Raw genomic sequence first — 19,391 nt, 5'->3', positions numbered from 1 at the left:
TTTTTTTCCTGCTAGTGATGTAATTTCCCCCATATTCCTTTTTAATTTGAATTGTGTATTTTAAGAAGAATCATGAACATAGAATTTTAGTTAAATGGTATTAAAAAAACCCCCCAAAGTCAAGTTTTTTAACAAATGCACTATAAAACTTCTATATTCATTGTAGAGAGCAGTGACACATGCATAATTTGTTCCTGAATAAGTTATTTTGTAAGATGCTGTTTTATTCAGTCACCTGAGCAGCAGATTAAATTGAATGCCTCTGTTCTGTGCTTTAGGACAGTGTGTATGTACCAGCTGTTACAAGACTTTCAAGCAGGTGATGGAACATATACAAGAATTGTGTATAGTGACCCCAAAATTTTAAAGTTTGTGAAACAGAACAGGCTATACTTTTGGCCCATATCTCCACCAAGGCTCTTGCTGTGCCCGCGTCTGGTCAGTGCCACACAGACTGTGATCCTGCAAGGACCAGCATAGCAAACTCTGCCTAGCTCAGGCCATAGTATCATCACTTGGAAGCCTGGAAGGGAATGGGGTTTGGGTGAAGGGCTGGCTTCTGGCTATTTTCTGCACCGTGGTTTCCAGGCCAGTTTATGCCTTGGAGTTGGTAAGTATCCATCTATACGGTACACCTGTGCAGCACTTGTTCCTATGGATTTGTCTCACTCAAATGCCTTCAAGGAGCAGGACACATTTGTACTTTTCAAAGATCCCAGGGTACACTGACAGGAGCCTTAGTATCTTACCATTATATTTTTATGCTTGGGACCTGAGACACAGACACACTCTTCTATGGGGAGTGCTTGGAAAGCAAGTAAGTATGAGATGTCCTTACATCCTCCTTATGGGGAAGGATGGTTTTAAGACCTGTAGGGCAATGAATAAGAACAAACATCATGTGACATCAAATATGCTATGATCATATTTTATCCCTGGCAAGAGATGGTGTTGCATTATGCAAATCAAATGATTCATGTCATCATAGACTAACCATCACTAGTAAACTAAAGAAAAACTATTCCAGGTTCTCAGAAGATACGGCTGTCTGAAAGCCTCAGGGCATGGGACAGGGCAGAACTACTTTTTTTTCCTTCACTGCAGAAGAAATGGAACATCTGTGAGGAGTCATACTCCGTTTCCTCAGCAGGTACAAAGACTCCATGACAGACTGCAGACTGGATGCTGTTGTGTTTTCAGCTTTTAGTAGAAGCCTTTCCAGATTACTTGTGACATACTGGCAATGGTGTTACCCTCAAAAGCAGTGAGCTCTGCCTTTCTTGGTTGGCCCCCTGCCAAGACAGACATTTTCTCCTTCAACTCAGACAAGTGACCTGAGAGTTGTCCATCCTGGCTTTAACCCTCTTCAGGAGCTGCTGCTTATTTCCATTCTCTCTGCACTTTGCTTCCTGGCAAAAATGGGCATAATCCAAAGAGTCTTCTCAGTGCTAAAGTCATCTTGAAAGAAAACATCATATCCCACTTCTTGAGGACACTGTCTTCATTGCAGCATCACATATGGGATCCCAAGAAGAAAAAGGAATCTGGAATTGAGCTAACAAGAAAAGCTGAAGAGGAAATGCAGTCCAAGTTGTTTGGGCAATGTGAGAAAACATGAGCTTGTGGTGTGTTACCATGAGGGACAGTCCCTTGACCAGCCCCCAGTTCTGCAAAGAGCTGAGGCTGAGCCAAGCAGCAGACAATGGCAGCACTTGTGTGCTGCATACAGTGTCCAAACCCCTCACTTTCTCTACCTGTGTGCTTATGTTTTCCTGGCCCTGGCAATGCTGCCTCTCTTTTGCCTTTTCAGGTGTGGCTGCTGAGCAGGTCTCCACCAGCTCCTGGGGAAGGGAAGAAAGCTGATGCCGCCACAGCCATGTGGCAGCCAAGGGGGTTGGCCAGCACCCCCGAGGCTCAATGCTTGCTACGCCTTGCAGGTCTGATGGCTGGAAAATGAAAAAGGACAGGAGATGTGCAGCTTATGGCAGCCATCTGTGAGTCTCTGCTCTCTGCTTGGAAAGGAGGGACCAGGATAAGGAAGGCCACTGCTGTTTCCCCAGGATGAACTGGGTGCCAGACTTTTTGTGACATGGTTAGGTAATCCTCCTTGCAGGCACCTGAAAGTGCACTCCTTCTGATGGAGGATGGGGCTGGGATCACTTCTTGTGTCTGAGAAATTTTGAAGCAGCACAGCTTTTAAGACAGTGGGCAGGCAGTCCTGTGACATCCCATGGGACAGACTCTGTCCAGCTGTTGCTGGGATGCACTGGTGGCCTTGGTCCCTCTGGAGGTGACTGTGTCAGCGAGCAGAAGCATTTGGATTTGCACTGAAAAAAAAATTCAGAAAGATTAGCCATCTCTATATAGATTTCCCCAATGTTTCTCCAAGGCCATGACAGTGGGGACAAGGTGTGTTACAGTAATTCAGTTTGAGAGCTGCTGCTCTGGTTGAGTCTGCTTTTCATGGATTTTCATGTGTCTAGCACATCCTGTGATGGAGTCAAAGCTACACTGAGTTGAAGAAATAGGGAAGTAATTTCTCTGTAATCTCTGAACACCTAATCCTTGCTAATAGAGGCAATTTATCCCCAGGACTCAAAAGTAGTCATTTAGAAAATGCTTTTGTTTTCTGACTGAGTTGGACCAGATTGCACCTAGTGCATATAATTTTCCAAAATGGTCCCCAAGGAGGGTAGCTCATCTGTCTTTGAGTTTCAAAAACTGAAGCACTGTGATGCATCTATGTAGGCAGTATACTTTGTCAGGATAAGGTATTTACAGGTAAGTGCACTTGAAGTAAGTGGGTTTGTTAAGCAGCATTGCCTGACTCTTTGTTCATTATTATCTATAGATTTCAGGGAAAGTATTTTCACTTTAGTGGAAAGCAAGTCAATACATTTCCCTAATTCATCCTTCAGTGTAAAACCAGGCATGTGCACTGCTGGTATTTAAAATTATTTACTGATTAAAGGACAAGAAATCCAAGTTTGCAGCATGTCGCTTGATTTGGAGGCTACATGGTACAGCCATATTGGACCAAGAACCTTGCTACAGAGTTTCAAGAAGAAAAGAGCTCCCATGTTTTTGAACAGCCTGTTCCTTCTAATGTTGATAGCATTACCTAAGCAAGGTTATTCTCCTTATATGCTATGGAGAAGTTGTCCTGTAGTCTGAAAAAGAGACTGTAGTAGATCCTAAGGCTGTCAAGACCATTTATGCAGCATCTTGTACCTTCCTTCATTTTTTTTCTTCTTCCCTAAGTTTGTAGCAGTAGGACTTGAATGGACTGTTCTAAAACACCCAAATAGCTGTATTTTTTTTTCCTTTTTTTTGGCAGATGTGGTGAAGTCTAGTGGTGAGATACTGTGTGTCAGCTTCCCCTTTCTACTCACATGTGGACACAGAAATTCTAGGGATGAGTAGATCTCACAGAGTAAACAGATGCTTCTGTATCCAGAAATGCAACTTTTTTGGCTAAGAAAGAGGTGATCTGATGCCTCTATAGTTCAGAACACAGCATAGAAATATACATATGTATGTATTAATGCATGAAGTGGTTGAATGTATATCAGACATAGACAAAGATGATTTCTTGAAATCTGTTGGACAATACGTAAGTGTATTCTTCAAAAAATAGCTAAAATGAGACTTTTAGGAAAACAGTCATTCCTTTTCAGTCCCTAGAGAGCAGAAAATTGTGTTTTGAAGGCTTAAGCTTTACCTTTTTTTTAAACCTTTAACCCAAATCCACACACTAGATCTTCATCCATTCACAACCCCAAACACACATGTTGGAATTGTAAAAAGAGGAAAGGCCCGGTGGCTCCGGCGGGGGGAGAAATTGCAGTCCAAAACCAATGTGGTTGATAAGAGCAAAACTCCCTTTATTAGCAATCCCAAGGCACTTATATAGTATACCAGCTTGTTAACTCTTAAGTCGCTTAAAACTTATCAAAGCACATTTCTACTTCTACATAATTGGACTTACATTGGCAAGCTTCTACAGTTATGTTATGATTAAAAGAATTCAGAGTTTACCTCCCCTTCTCCGGGTCTTACCTGAACAGCTGCAAATCTTCAAACTCCCTCTTTGTTTCCCAGGCCTTTTCTCACACAGGCCTTTTGCTTGCAGGCTCTCGCTACAGTTCTTTTATTGATCCCATAATTCTATCAATGATCCATGCCCCTGATCCCTCAATAATTCTGCAACACACACATGCAGCAACTTTGATGGGGTATAAAAGTGTACATCCATGTACTTTATGTGTAGTTGTACATGCAGATGGGTAGTTGGCTACCTGCCTACTTTATTAAGGTCAAAATTAACCTGATATTTGGAAGGAGGGGTCATCAGTCACAAGGAAGAAAGAGCCCTACATGCCCTCTCTTTTGTAGAAATTAATATGGATTATCTGTAAGCATTTTTGGTGAACTTACGCTGCACGGAGGTCTGTAAGTGCTCCAGAGAAAATCTATCAAGAGGGTCCATGTTAATTTTGATATTTATTATACACTGTGCCACATAATTCAGCTTCCAGATCAGATGAATTAAGAGCCTGCGTGCCGTCTTAGATCATTCCTCAACACCCCAGAGTTCAGCTCCCAAACTATCACTCTGCTCATTTTCTTGGTATGCAGCACATGGAAAATGCTCTGAGCATCCTGGTTCTGACTGTTAATCTGAAGACTGCTACATTAAGACAACTTTCATGTTTCTACAACCTCATCTTCCATGCTGAGTGAAGGAAACCATTTTTGTAATGCACCTGTTTATCAGCTGATTTATTCCCTTGTGCTATACAGAAAAATCCACTGGTTTTCTGGAGGGCCTCCTGAGGAGCAGAAAAATGGATTGGTCAAAAAGTAAGTTTCATTTGCCTTTCAAAATTGCATCATCTTTGAGAAAGATGAATTACTGTCACTGTAAAGCAAGTCTTGCATGAAATGAAATGGAGGAAAATATGTTCTTAATATAAGATTCTCAGGAGGGCTGTCTTCTATTTCCAGGACCTGAGAGCTTGATTTTGTTCGTTTTGCTTGTGAGGAAGGCAGATATTCCAGGTAGTGAGACTTTTAACTTTTTTATCATCTCAGATCCTATTTCTTTGGGTCTGCACAATCTTCCCTGCACTCTGAGATTTTTTCAATGTTTATCACCCAACCTATATTGAACTTCTGAAATGTTGTGAATTGTAAGTTTCAACTTTATGGGTTAGCAGCTGTCTTTTTTAAATGCACCGAGGGACAAAAAAATGGATAGAATATAAAATCTCTCTGTTTCAGTTAATTTCAGTTAATATAGTGACGATTTACTAAGTGCCTAACATCCAGAAGTGCTTTATGTTTTGCCCATGACCATCAGTGAATGAGCATAAGTTATTCTACACACCATTCATATTGCCGCTAATCTCCTTGGTCTGTTTGCTGCGTGGTCTAGAAAGTAAAGGTATTTTACCTGTGAAAAGTTAAGGTTAGCATATCACACAGCATGGGTCAGGTTGGCAGGGACCACAGTGGATCATCTGGTCCAACCTCCCTGCTCAGGCAGGGTCATCCCAGACCACATTGCATGAGACTGTGTCCAGACAGTTCTTGAGTATCTCCAGTGCGGGAGACTCCACAGCCTCTCTGGGCAACCTGTTCCAGTGCTTGGTCACTGCACAGTAAAGAAGTTCTTCATCATATTCAAGTGGAACTTCCTGTGCATCACTTTCTGCCCATTGCCTCATTGCCTCATTTCTAGCCATTGTCCTATTGCTCAGCACAACTGAGAAGAGCCTGGCTCCATCCTCTTGGCACCCTCCCTTCAGATATTTATTGACATTTGATGAGGTCGCCTCTCAGCTGTCTCTTCTAGAGGCTGAACAGGCCCAGCTCCCTCAGCCTTTCCTCTTAATACACATGCTCTAGTCCCTTAATTATCTTTGTTACTCTCTGCTGGACCCACTCCAGGGGATCTATTTCTCTTGTCCTGAGAAGCCCAGGATTGAACGCAGTACTCCAGGTGTGGCCTCACCAGGGCTGAATAAATGGGCAGGATCATCTCCCTTGATGTCTGTCAATGCTCTCTCTAAGGCACCCCAGGATTCCATTGGCCATCTTGGCTACAAGGACACACGGCTGTCGCACCGACAGTTTGTTGTCCAACAGAACCTCCGGATCCCTCTCTGCAGAGCTGCTTTCCAGCAGGTTGCTCCCCAGCCTGTACTGATAACCTGGGGTTATTCTTCTCCAGGTGCAGGACCCATTCAGGCTTGGAGGCAGAAAAACAACTGGAAGGCATTTTCATGAGTGGAAGAATGAAATCACCTAATGTGTTCTTAACCTTCTTTAACTTCTCAAATTCTCTTCATTCTCATTTCTCTGATAACTAGGAAGTCCTAAAGCTGTTTTTCATGCATTTGAAAAAAACAGTATTACATGCTTCATTTGCATCAATTACACAAAAAGCAGAGCTGAATGGCCTGTAAGTGGGGGTAGAATGATACCTTTAGTGCTTCAAGAAAGCAATATTTAATAAAGACTGCTTAGAAAAATCTATAGTGCTAGCACCAACAATTCTCTCTGAAAATACTGTGCTTTGGAACTTTAGGAATGGAGAAAGAGAATGGAATACATTTATGACTTACATTTTAAAGGTATTGCCAAAGAGATTAGCAATTAATCCCATACACATTTGCAATTTCATTGCTTGGAGTATTTCTTTGAAATCACATTATAGTAAGGTCACTGAAGCCCTTTTTTCCTTTATGTTTATATGATCATCTGGAAATATTTTATGAGTGGGTTTGTAGGTTATTATAAACAAAACCCAACAAATTAAAGGAATTGAGGAACAAGGCAGGCTTTATAAGGGGAGTGATTATCATTCATAAGAACTTTGTTTTTCTGCTAATTTTCTGACCGGTGTGGATTAATTGCTTTTCACCGAAAATAAAGTCAAGCTGTCACACTGCCTTACACGTACCAAAACAAAGTTCAAAGTTGTAGTTCAGTCTATGTCAAACTAAGCATAAAAGAGGAAAACACAAACAGAATAATGCTGCAGTAGTCAAACTGTTGGGAAACTGATTGCTAATTAAATCTGGCATAACTGTCAAAATAACCGTGCAATACATTTGAGAAATGAGACTCCAAAGTCACATGTAAGAAATCTGAGCATCAGAATTTCTCAATTTACTTGAGCTGTAAACTAATAAATCAATGTCTTTAAAAGGAGGTGAAAGATGAGGGAACAGCAATAGGTATTTTCACAGTGCACAGAACTAAAGATATTAATAATTTTAGTGGATATTTTTCATGACATTTAATTGTCGTACTTTAAGTCTTAAACAGAGGATTTTAATGGGCACAGTAAAATTTTTGCCATTAGTTTTCAGTGCAATTAAATTAAATGCCTGATGCTGAGGAGCTGGTATAAATCAGTGAAGCCAGTGGTGTCACAGATACACTGTTTGGGGCTCAAGTCCCTTATTTTGCATCAAGTGCAGCCAATCTGCACTATCAAACATTGCAAACAGGAAAACATGCTGTGTAAAACCTTGAGTGGGAATGGCATCTTTTGGGGAGGAGAATTGGAGGTCATCACTGCTGGCTGAGCTTTGCTGGTCCAGGGCCTAATGAAAACTGACAAATTACTCCTCAGGAAAAAAAAAAACCACTCCTCACAAAAATAACAACCATGTAAATTAATATGATACACAAAGGGGGTGAAGATTTATGTGGCTGTTTCCTGCATCACTTTCATCTGGCTTCCTTTTTTTGTGCTGCTCCCTAATGATACTCATTTGTCTGCTTCACTTACTGCTGCCTCCCCTTCCTCTCATGCCACTCCACTACTGCTGGGACACACGAGGCTGCATCTTCCTGGCCTCTCTCCATCCCCACTGAGGTGTTTTTGATGGCAGTCGAGCTGTTGCAGCTGAGGAAGCTCCTTTGCCCATCTCTTCGTGCCACTTCTCTGCCAGCAGTTGATCTCCTCATAGCACAGGTGCTGGGATAGGCTGCAGCCCTGCACTGCAGCTGCAGCGGGTCACAGGCTTGGTGTTGTGTTAGTTAGCAATTTGTGAGTTGCTGAGCTAGGAGTGAGCTGGTTTATTGTCTCCTTGGTTAACCTCTGCCTGCCAGGCTTCAGCCTGACAGAAACAGTGAGGCAGAGCTGGACTGCTGAGGTGGCAGCCCAAGTCCATGCAGATCAGCCGGAAGATTCCTACTGTTTTTAATGAAAAGAGGACACTGGCTTTAGGTTACCCACAAGACTCAATTCTGCTGTGACTTTTACAAAGAGTAAGGAGATCCATTTGAGCAAAACACGAGTCAAGCTCTCATTTCTGTCCCACCATATGGCACCTTAACTTAGCTGAGATATAGTGCAGTTACCTTCCTCTACTTCCATCTTCCTTCTTTACAGTCCCTCCCTATTCTCTCTGCTCTGGTGCATCTGAAATGAGATTCTGGCTTCTTAGAACAAAGTCCCTGGCTTTCCATTTAAAATGCAATATGTTAGCCTTTTTGGAATGTTGTGATATGATAAATGTGTAATGGAAAATCTGTTTTCTGCACTTAGCTGGAGAGTAATAAATCCTAGGGCTTTTTCCTTTCTTCTGGTAAAGGAACTATCAGCTACTTCCTGAGGATGAGAGGCAGATGGCAAAGAGGTAGCCTTCTTGATGAAGTGAGATGCATGGTGGATTTCTCTGAAGACACTGATATTGAGCAGGGTCTGTATATGAACAGAATGAAGCAAAAGGGAGGGAAAGGGAGGAGAACTGAGGAAAACCACGTCGTTGCCCCCCCAAAGCCAGGAACAGCTCACCCTGAAGGTTGTTGTAAAGTAGTTGGTTAACTGTTGTATCTGCTCTCAATCTAAAGAGCAGAACATATGTAAGAGATAAATGTGTAAGTACACACACACACGTGTACACATGCCTGTATAGTATGACAGCTGATGCACTTTTTATTTAAATATATGATATAATATATCAATGAGCTTTCGTCTGAAGTTTGAGCTTTTTGTAGCACAATATGAAGGGCTGTTTTGGTAAAAACCCATCAGCATTAAGTAACTTGCTAAATTCCTTACTCAAGTGTGGGAGAACTATTAAAAATAAATGCTCAATTACTTTAATTTCTGCACATTTGTGGCTTTGTATTTTGCAAACATGCTTTCTGCCTTGTGTTTAGAAAATAAGCACTTTTATTTGCTTTCACATTAAGAGATGAGAACATATTATGAAATAAAGATATTTTTAGAAATCTCATCTTATGAGATAAAGCTATTTTTAAGGTCACTTTCAAATGTCAAGGCATCCCTTTCCTGCATACATTGTCATCTTTTGAAACAGGACATTAGGAAACCTAACAAGCCCGTGACTCCCTAGAGCATTGCTCTTGGTTGGGAAGGGTTTAAGAGTGATGGGCATGCTTTTATATTAGCTGCAGGGGTTGGTTTGCAAACTGCTCCTGTGGCCAATGGGTTTTCCTGTGACCAGCAGAGTGCAGGGAAGTTCACTGGCCCATGTCAGGGTGTGGCCATGCACGTACAGTGCAGGAATTTTCAGCGTCTTATGGCAGTCACACTACTAGATGTTTGAAGAGACTTGTGAAATCTGCTATTGAATATACATGAAGAAATTTTTAAGCAAATGTTGCCACAGTCTACAGTAAAGATCTCCAAACTCTTCCATGGATGTGTGTCCTCTCTTTTTGCAAAGACTTCTGTTAAATACTGAGTGGGTGAGAAAAAAACCCAGCCTACCAGTCCTTGACAAAAGGCTTCAGAACATTCACATTACAAAAGAATAAAAAAATGTGCATAAATTTCACATGCTTTTTACAACTGAAGCATCATTTGGTTTTGGAAGTTTCAGCAAGTCAGCATAAGCTGTTGCTTATAACCTTTGGGGTTGTATCTGATAGTCCCTTGAGTATTATCCACTTGATTCAATCTCTTTTGCAACAAGTGGTGATCCTTTTAACATACATATAACCTGGAGTTGATATAGCCAAGAGCTCCTTTCTGTCTCTGGGAGAAATTTCTTTTCTTTGCCACCTGGAGACATTTGTGTCCTGCTGTGTTTATTAAACTGCTGGCCTAGATATTGCTGAAATAGATAGCTTTGGGGTGACAGGGGAATATGTATGTGCCAAAAATATTTTTTACCACTAGTTTGCTCTATCTGAGGTTACATGTAGAGACAATGAATGAAAGAAAACTCAGAATATATTCTTTTGCAGTTACAGAGAAATTAAATTTGCCTTGTAAGTCAATGGTGCTAGTTTTATTGCTTATTTTTCTTTTCTAATCTCTTTTACAAGCTGAATATTTAACAGTTGTCATGTAAAACTTAATCTGAAGAAATTCTCCTCAGAAGTGCACTATGCCAAAAGCAGTAAGCAATGAAATGTGCTCCCCATTCTCCTTTCTAGAGAGGAAAAATAAACTAAGGTATTTTGAGATATATACATATTGGTGTCAAAATACAGTAGTTGCTCAAAGCAAATTTCATCCTGCTTTTGATAATGGAGTAGCATTCAGGATGGATACTACAGCTATATATTTGCAAGCTAGGAGGGTTAAGTGGCAGAAAGATAAATTGGTTATCCAGAATCATTCACATGTTCTGTTTGCCACCAGCTGATGTACCTTCATCATTCTTCCCGAGACTAATAGTGATATTTTCCATTGTCTTTGTGTTTGTGACAGACCCTGAGCTGAATTCAAGGGATTGCAATGAGATAAATCTATTTAAACCAACATAAATCACTGGTAAGATTTGGGGCTACTTTCTTTCTTTTTTTTTTTTCTTTTCCTGTGGGCTTTCCTGGAACCTACTTGGCAGTGTGTTAGAGTGAATGCTATGTTCATTTTTGGTCAGAGCAGTAAGCTTGCTGAAATTCTGCCTCTTCACTGAAAAGAACAGCAACCATCCCTCCGTAGTTTGGGTGCAACTGAGAAATACTTGAATGCTGTTTACTGCATGGAAAGTCTGAATGCAGCGAAGGCAGGGGCTTTCTTAGTTCCTCACTCTTCCTTGAAAACACTAGATTTTTTTTTTAATACGTTATCTTAGAATGGTGGCTTTTAGCTAATATCTTTATAAAATGAAGTTATCCCTTGCAACATGAGCTAAGATCCTGCAGTACCCAAAGAAAGGGAACAGCTGTCTATGGAGTGACTTTGCAGTGTGACAGAGACACACAATTTTGGTGTAGGATGTCACTGATTGTGAGACAGACTTCATAGAGCAAGGACCAGCCAGATCCTGCTGGCACTTCAGGAGCAACAGGATGAAAGACCCTGCAGGTTTGGGATGGATCAGTACTGTCTCTGCTCATGCCACTTCAGACAAAGCTGTTAATTTAGAATGCCTCTAGCACATGTTGGATAAATGCAAATAAAAGTGTCGGGTATCTTCTTTATGGCTATTTTGCAGACTACAATCACTGACATATTCAAGTTACAACCTTCCCTCTGCCTATTGTATTGTGATAAAACTGCAAAAGAAGTTGGACAAAGATTTATTTTTCTATCAAATTCCATTTCTTTTTTAAAATTCAGCTTTCTAACCCAGAGAGCTGCAAATTCTCTGAATAGCTGCCAGGACTACATTCAGGATCTTAGAGGACATGGGAGCAATACTTCTGGAGAGGTCTCCATCATCGCAGAGAGGTCCCCTATATGAGCACAGGCTGGTTATATGACATGCACAGTAAAATTCAGTCAGAGTCTTTGAACATATGGCAGAGCAACAACTGTCTGCCTGCACAGATGGAGCGAACGGGGTGATTTATCTGTTCATGTGCAGCAGCAGCTTCTGAGACACACCACAGTCACTATGGCCATGGAACATGTAAGATGCTAGCTGGGATGAACAGCCGTTCCAGTACTCATTAATGCGTCCTGTGACCAATCCAAGCACACTTTCATCCTCATACTGAAAGATAACATTAGCACTCTGTTACCTGCCTATATGATGTTAAGCATAATAGGAACCCTGAGTCAGGTTCACAGGTGTTAACAAGATGGAGCAAAATACTAATATTCAGCCTTGAAAGTTACCTGGTCATGGGAGCCTGGTTTCAGTGTCTCAGCAAGTTTTGTCCTGGGGATCTTGCTGGAGGTCTTCAGGCTCAGTAAGAGACTGAAGAATCACAGAATCACAGAATATGATGAGTTGAAAGGGCCCCACAAGGATCATCGATGCCAATCCCTGGCCCTGCACAGCACCAGCTGTAAGAGTCACACCGTGTGCCTGAGAACATTGTCCAAACTCTTCTTGAACTGTCAGGCTGGTGCTGTGACCAACTTCCCTGGGGAGCCTGTTCCACCGCCTTCTGGATGAAGAACCTTTTTCTAATATCCAACCCAAGTCTGCCCTGACACAACTTCAGGCCATCCCCTTGGATCCTGTCACTGGTCACCATAGAGAAGAGACCAGTGTCTGCCCCTTCTCTTCTCCTCACAAGGCAGTTGTAGACTGTGACGAGATCCCAGATGTCTTAGGAGTAATTTCTTTTGTTGCTTTAGTCAACCATTTTCCAACTGCCTCTACTTGGTGATTTCCCCTACAGGCCAAGAGATTTTGTATCTCCTTATGTTTTCATCAGGTTAGAAGTCAAAAATATATTTTTAGCAATAATAATGGGCACCATATCATAACCATATCATAATCATGGCATTATACTGTGATCAAGTACCATTTGACAATATTCTTTGTAACCCACAACCTGAAAGCTTAGAATCTTCCAAGCTTTTCTTATTTAACTAAAATTATTATGTTTTAACTAACTCTTTAATTTTTCAGTGATTTCCTTAAGTTCAGCAAAGCCTCATAAGGTTAAGTTCCACAAACTAATAGTGTGTTGTGTGAGGGCCCTTAAAAACCTGTACATCTCTCTGCTATCACGGGAAGCTTTATCTCAAAAGCTATGGTTCAAAGACCTGTTCTGTTGAGTGGGGCAGCAGATTTATCTCCGGTGAGAGAAATAAACAACTTTAGTTTTACTGTAAAGCTCCAGGCATTATAGACAGCCAGGTAATATCCTGACTCTGCTTAATGTCTGGCAAAATGTCTGCTGCCTTCAATAAAGCCAGGATTTCATCCACGACATCTTTAATAATCTGTGTCAAAATGAGATCAGTTCTTTGCTGTGAGTGGGAAGACATGAAATTGTTCTAAAATGGAAAATGGACAAGTTGCCAGTAACTAAGAGACATCAGAGAAATTGAGAAGCTTCCATCTGGGAAACATCTTCAATTAGTCTTCCATGTATATAAAAAATATGTTTCCTGTCTTCCATAGCTAATTAACTAGGAAGAAAAAACAATTCTCCTGGTGGGTATATCCAGTGCTCAGACTATGACATAAAATCAGATAGTCCATCATTGTCAGAAATACTGCTGGAATTTTGACTTTTAATGCCCCCTTTTTCTTTAATCTGTACATCAGTCTGTAGGTGTTGAAACAAAACCTAAGCTGCTCTTTACAATTAATATATGATATGATATGATATGATATGATATGATGGCAAGATATTTTATAAAAAAATTAAGATTAGAAGATAGGACTTGAGTCTTCCACGTTTTCAAAAGCTTGAGCTCCAATACAGAAAATACAGTATATACTACTGTTAATTTTGGCTGAGATCAACTGGCAGTGAAATAATAACAGGTTTAATATGATATTTTAAAGTCCAATAAGTGAGTAAGTCACTTTTCTGCCTTCTTTGAAGAGTCAGTAACACTAAGTTAATGTTACAAGAAGGGAGAAATCTAATTTCAAAAATGTATACACCAAAGTTCACAGGTTTGCCATTAATTATGTAAACTAACCTCATGAAAGAACTACAAGGATAAATGAAGTTCTCCAGTCTTATTATAATAATAAAGTAGTTATTAAAGTTATAAATGCATTTTAATATCCTTAAGTAAGTCAGTCAGGCTCTCTGGTATGTTTTTGTCATTCTGTAGACTTCCAAACATCTATAGATTGATTGATCAATAGATATAGATATAATCCCCCAAAATTAAAATATACTGATTTTTCTGTGAAAAGAAACCATATTCGTTTTCACCTGATGTTGAAGATTTGCCTGGAAATTTTTACTTTGCATCTTTACTTTTTAAGCAATGGCTGGTTATCCATCTGTGCTCCTCTGTGATAATCACAGCTGGTTTTTTTTTTCTCTCTTTAATGGCAGTAATCATAAGAATTTGGCTTAGTCAAAGTGGCTTTCTTTTCAATTCCCTCTTCTGTGGAGCTTCTAAAAAGCCAAGTCAAATGCTCTATTGCATTCAGGAAATATTTCCAGAGAAACTTTACAGCTACAAGTTAAACAGAGAGCATCTTTGCAAAAACTTGAGTTTTTCTGTGCCAATACAAAGTGTAAAAAAGAAAACAACCAATATAGCCTCTGAAAGAGCTGAATTGCTTTCTGCTCTGTGGTAAAGGAAGAACACAATGCTATGGAAGATGGGAAAAAAGGAACAAAGTATTGGTTTCCTTTATGTGCCCATTTATTGGGATAATCACTTCAGTGGTAGAACCACAATGTTTGGAATATGAAAACTGTGTTTTGTAGTTTTATAATAGCTAGTTTCATAATAGCTGCTGATATAGTAAAATTTAGAGTCCTGCAAGAGAGGGCCTTTACCTAATCTACTGTTGATTGTAAAGCCAAGGTTTCTCTATTGTCCTCAGATGTTTGCCCTTATTGGTCTTGCTGTACCACAGCAGAGACAAAGAACTTACTTAGACACAGAGTCCCAGATACTGCAAATATACACCTAATATAGTCATGTTTCATGTTGAGGAATATTATGAAACTATCAGACAGAAACAAGTGGATGTGAAAGGGTTCTTGATGCATATGCTTGCCAGTCAGTCCTACCCACCCACAGGATTGTTTATGCATCTGATGTCTGTACAACAAAAGTAGAAATAACCCAAAGACATTGCAAGACTTTGCCATCTTTTAATAAGATCATAATCCTTTAGGTAAAAATCAGATTTTCTCAAGCTACCATTCTCCCAGTCCAAATCTTATGTTCCCCGGCTTTATAGTAGTCTGGACTGAGCGGAGATATGGAGGAGTGCTCCCACTGTGAGCCCTTCCTCTTCTGATGCATGGGTACCCTCCCTGGACCAGGGACCTTGAGCAGAAACCCTTCCCAGATTCAGGGCTTGCTCTTGCTTGGCAGGGGTCCCTGGAGAGTAGGCTGCCATGCAGGAAGTCAGGCAGCAGTACTGCTGTGTTTCAGACGGTAAGAGCCTGTGCTAAGAGCTGGCTATTGATCGGCTCGAGCTGGCTGCCTGCTCAGCTGTGCAGGGACAAGTGGCCCTTTGAGTCTCTGCGTACACTGAGAAGCTGAGAGATGCAAACTCCTAATTTAGGCTCTCTAAATTGCTCTCTGGAGGTGTTCAGAGCTGTCTTGTCCTGTCTGTTGTGCATTTAAAGGAGTTGGGCATGCTTCCTGCACAGCTTGCACTACATATAAAAGGACAGTTGCCTGATTTTAAGATGAGCTTAGTTTGGAAATACGCTTGGGGTAGGGTGGAATCCAGCTAAGGTTCACCATACTGGTGTTGTCAATCTCTGAAATGGAAATGACATGGATCTTCATGGAAGTTGTGTAGTTCTGTATATGTTAAGAAACTGATGTGCCTCTGGTTGTGCTGGTGCCTACATTAGACTGAACCCCTTCAAACCCCCCAGTTTGTCTGTGCCATACCCTTCTGTTAATGCCCAAAGCAAGTTTTGTTCCACTAACTCTTTTTTTTTGTGCCTTTAATGAAAGAAAACCGAAATATATGATTGCAAATCTGTGGCTTCTGGCAGAGTGTAAAATTTATGGAAGGAACCACTCTGCTCAGGCTGTATTTGCTGTGATCTTTTCAGTGAGAAACATCACATATGCCACTTAGCAATTGTTAATAGGAATCAGAAGCTTAATTGGCAGCTCACCAGATGAACAAAGGATATTAAAAAATACTATTTCCCCAAGGATATGCCTAGATATTTAGGAATAGGAATTCACATTCTGTAGCTGAGTTTTCGTAAATACTGGATTTGTAGCTGAGTTCAGTATATTCACGTGGTCAGTAGCTCTGCAATGTGGGGCCCAAGCAGTGATGCATATCAAAGTTACAGCACATACTCTTGCATTTTACTCTAGCATTAAGTTGCACTGTGCTAGACCTCAAGGATGGACGCAACATAACCACACATAAATGTTGGGGCCCTCCCCCCTGCCATGTAGTCCTGGGAGAGGGGCCCTGAGGGGATGCACGGGGTTTCCCTGCCCCTGGTCAGCCTCGTTCCCCATGGGTTGTTTTGTGTTCCCCTGCCCGGGAAGGACCCTCGGGTCCCGTGATTGAGCAGTTCCTTGGCAGATCCTGGCCATGTGGCTGGAGAAATAAACATCTCTGAAAAGATCTGCCAAGAATTGGTACATATATATTTCTTTTCCACGGGCCTTGTTGTCTGATACATACGTTGCAGTATCCCCACTGTAACACATAACCACTCTCATGTGTTTCTAGTGCTCTCAGTGCTCCCTGTTTTGCTTTTTTCTGCTTCTGTTTAAGAATATGTTCTGAGACAGAGTAGCTGAAATTATTTAAGAAACAAGGTACTGGTATAAGTAATTAGCACTCCAGATGGATGACAAAAAACTAATAAAGGACTAAGGGTCAACCATTATAAATGTTAAGAACTGTTCTTCATTAAAATTCATCACAGTCTTAGGGATTACGTCTTATCTCTCCCAACACTGACAACAGAATGGAATCTCCCATCTCCATGTATTTGGCTTTGGCTTTTATTAATCTGTGTATGCTTTCAAAAACATATGGCAATCTTTTCAAGGTCTGGATGTATGGTGTATTTGAGTTTACAAAAATTAATTTTTATTATTGCTTTGTTTTTTTAAGAAAGGTATTCCCAAAAGCTGGGCAGTTGAGTAAAGTCTGAAAGGCTTTAGGAGAGAGTGACTGTTCTTAAGAAGAGGTGAGCAGTGATGCTAAGTAAACTCACTGTCTTGGGAAGAAAGGAACTGCTGAAAAGTAGTCAGACTTCAAAAGGGCCTTGTTTTGTCTTAATGAATGCAGGAATGCAGTGCTGAGTCTAGACAGCTTCCTCTCAGATTCAGTATAACATGAAACAGTTGGTGTGCCTAGCAAGTAGATGTCTCCTGGAAAATGGATACCTCTTGCTTGTGTCACCTTGTGCTAACTAAATACACCTACCAAAAGCTGCAGTTGTTTTTATTACCAAGGTAAACTCTGAAACCCTTGTGTCACTAGTAGTTTCTTAGTATCTGTGACAAAACCCTGCCAGATTCCAGCTGGATCTGTGTTTATGCTTTTCTTCCCTTCTCCCATACTTGTGTATGTGGTGTGCTATTATTGCAGGGCAGTAGGGCTCAGAGACCTCCGTTTGCAAGCCTTGCTGTGAAAATGTGCACTTTTGATCACATTATACTCACCAAGCATCAAGGTGAGTACCTACTGCCACTGATACATGAAGTGACTTTGTCTCAGATATATAAACTGGGGAAAAATCTCACGGAAGTATTTGTGCTTCAGAATTAATGACCTTCAGTGGTTGGCTCTACATTTTGGAGATGATTTAAAGCAGACAGTAAAAAAAAAAAAATTGCATGAAAGAATGTAAAAAGAAATATTGAAAACAAGTTGCTTTTGGCACAGATTAAAACAACCCCATCATACGTGGCAGGTGGCTGTGTGTGCACAGTATGGCAGTCAGTGATGGTACTGGCACACAGCCCGTCCTTCTTTTGTGCCACTCTTTCATTTGTTCAAATTTATTATTCAAAATTATCCTATGCTTTAACAGGTGCCCATGGTGTTAAAATGCAAGTAGGCTCACAACAGATGCCCACATTGGTTTTTTTGTTGGCATAAATCTGCATCTTCTTTTATTTGCCATGAAGGTATTCCTAGTGGGCAGTGAAGGAAGAATAGGCTTCCTACCTCTGTTAAAGAATGCTTATAGATGGATGGTCTTGTGGAGTAGTTTTTGACATGGAGTGAGTATCATAAATTTGTTACTGGAAACAGTCAGAGTGGCTCTATAATCAGAGATTCAGTCCTGTGTTGTTACTCTCAGAAATAAGGGTCCACGAGGATCATATTCAGAGACTAGAGAACTCATCTCATAGGGGAGTGGGCTCAGGCTTCCCTTATCTGCTTTAGCTGACAGAGCACCGTCTCTTCCAGATGCTATTTGCTGACAGATTGTATTTGCAACAAGATGTGTCATCTCAGTGTTCTATTTATGAATACATTTAATTAAAATCCATTCATGCAGATGTAAAAACATTTACCATTTAAGGAGACTATGGCAAGGACATAGAGAGGACTTCTATTCTTGTAACTTTTCTGCCCTGTACTTTGGGCTTTTCAGTGCCAGTCTGATTTTTCCAGGATATTCTTAGATTACCTGTTTGACTAAAGTGGCTTTCAAATATAGATGCTCCAAATGGAAATGCTTACAGAGAAACCATTCAATAATCAAATTCTTTCATTTCCCATCTCTCAGCTATCTGCAGTTTTTGAAATGCAGCCTCATGACTCTGACAAGGGCTCCATGCTCAATTGCCAAGACTGAAAATGGTGCACCTGCTACAAATATATAAACCACCACTTCACAAAAAGATTTAAAGATTTTAAATAACCACAGCATCTCATAATGAAAGCACCTCAAGAGTCTTATCCACATTAGATCTAATAATACAAGACAAAGAAATACTCTGATAGTGTTAGGCTACAAAACTGAGCACTCCAAAGTGGCTAATGTCAAGAGTACCCATACACCCCCAGTCGTTCAGGGATATCATGGTTCAGTCTTTGGAACTACAGGACGATATCCTATTTTTAGAAGATCTGCATGTATGCTGCACTGGGAGGGGCCTGTGATGCCTGGATCCATTAATCTTTCTCATTCCAGTCTGAGATATCCTCATGGTATTAATAGTGCAGAAGGCCAGGAGGATGGAAAGGGATGTCTGCACAGTATCTGCAGATGGACAGCAGATTTGTGATGTATAGGAAGGATTCCCAAATATGCATCAGAATTTCAGAAAATTAGGAAGAAGTCTAGAACTGAAAAACATTTTAAGGACTCAGAATTAATGCACTGGTTTACCACACCAACTAGCTTCTCTCTTTGGTGTAGGGTGGCTTCTGTGGATGACTACAAAGAGAACATTTTTAAATGAGTAATACAGGTAAAGACTGAGATCTGATCTGTTAGTAAGCAGAGATTTAACAAAAAAACAATCCACTTATATCAGTCTGACTCATTTGAAAATGCCCGGATGTGCCAAGCAAGTCATTAGATTGTTGTGTATATAACCACCTGTCTCT

Source organism: Corvus brachyrhynchos, unplaced genomic scaffold (assembly GCF_000691975.1).
Source record: "Corvus brachyrhynchos isolate BGI_N302 unplaced genomic scaffold, ASM69197v1 scaffold29, whole genome shotgun sequence".
NCBI lineage: Eukaryota > Metazoa > Chordata > Aves > Passeriformes > Corvidae > Corvus > Corvus brachyrhynchos.
The sequence above is the reverse complement of the archived record's forward strand: the minus strand, read 5'-3'. Positions refer to the sequence as shown.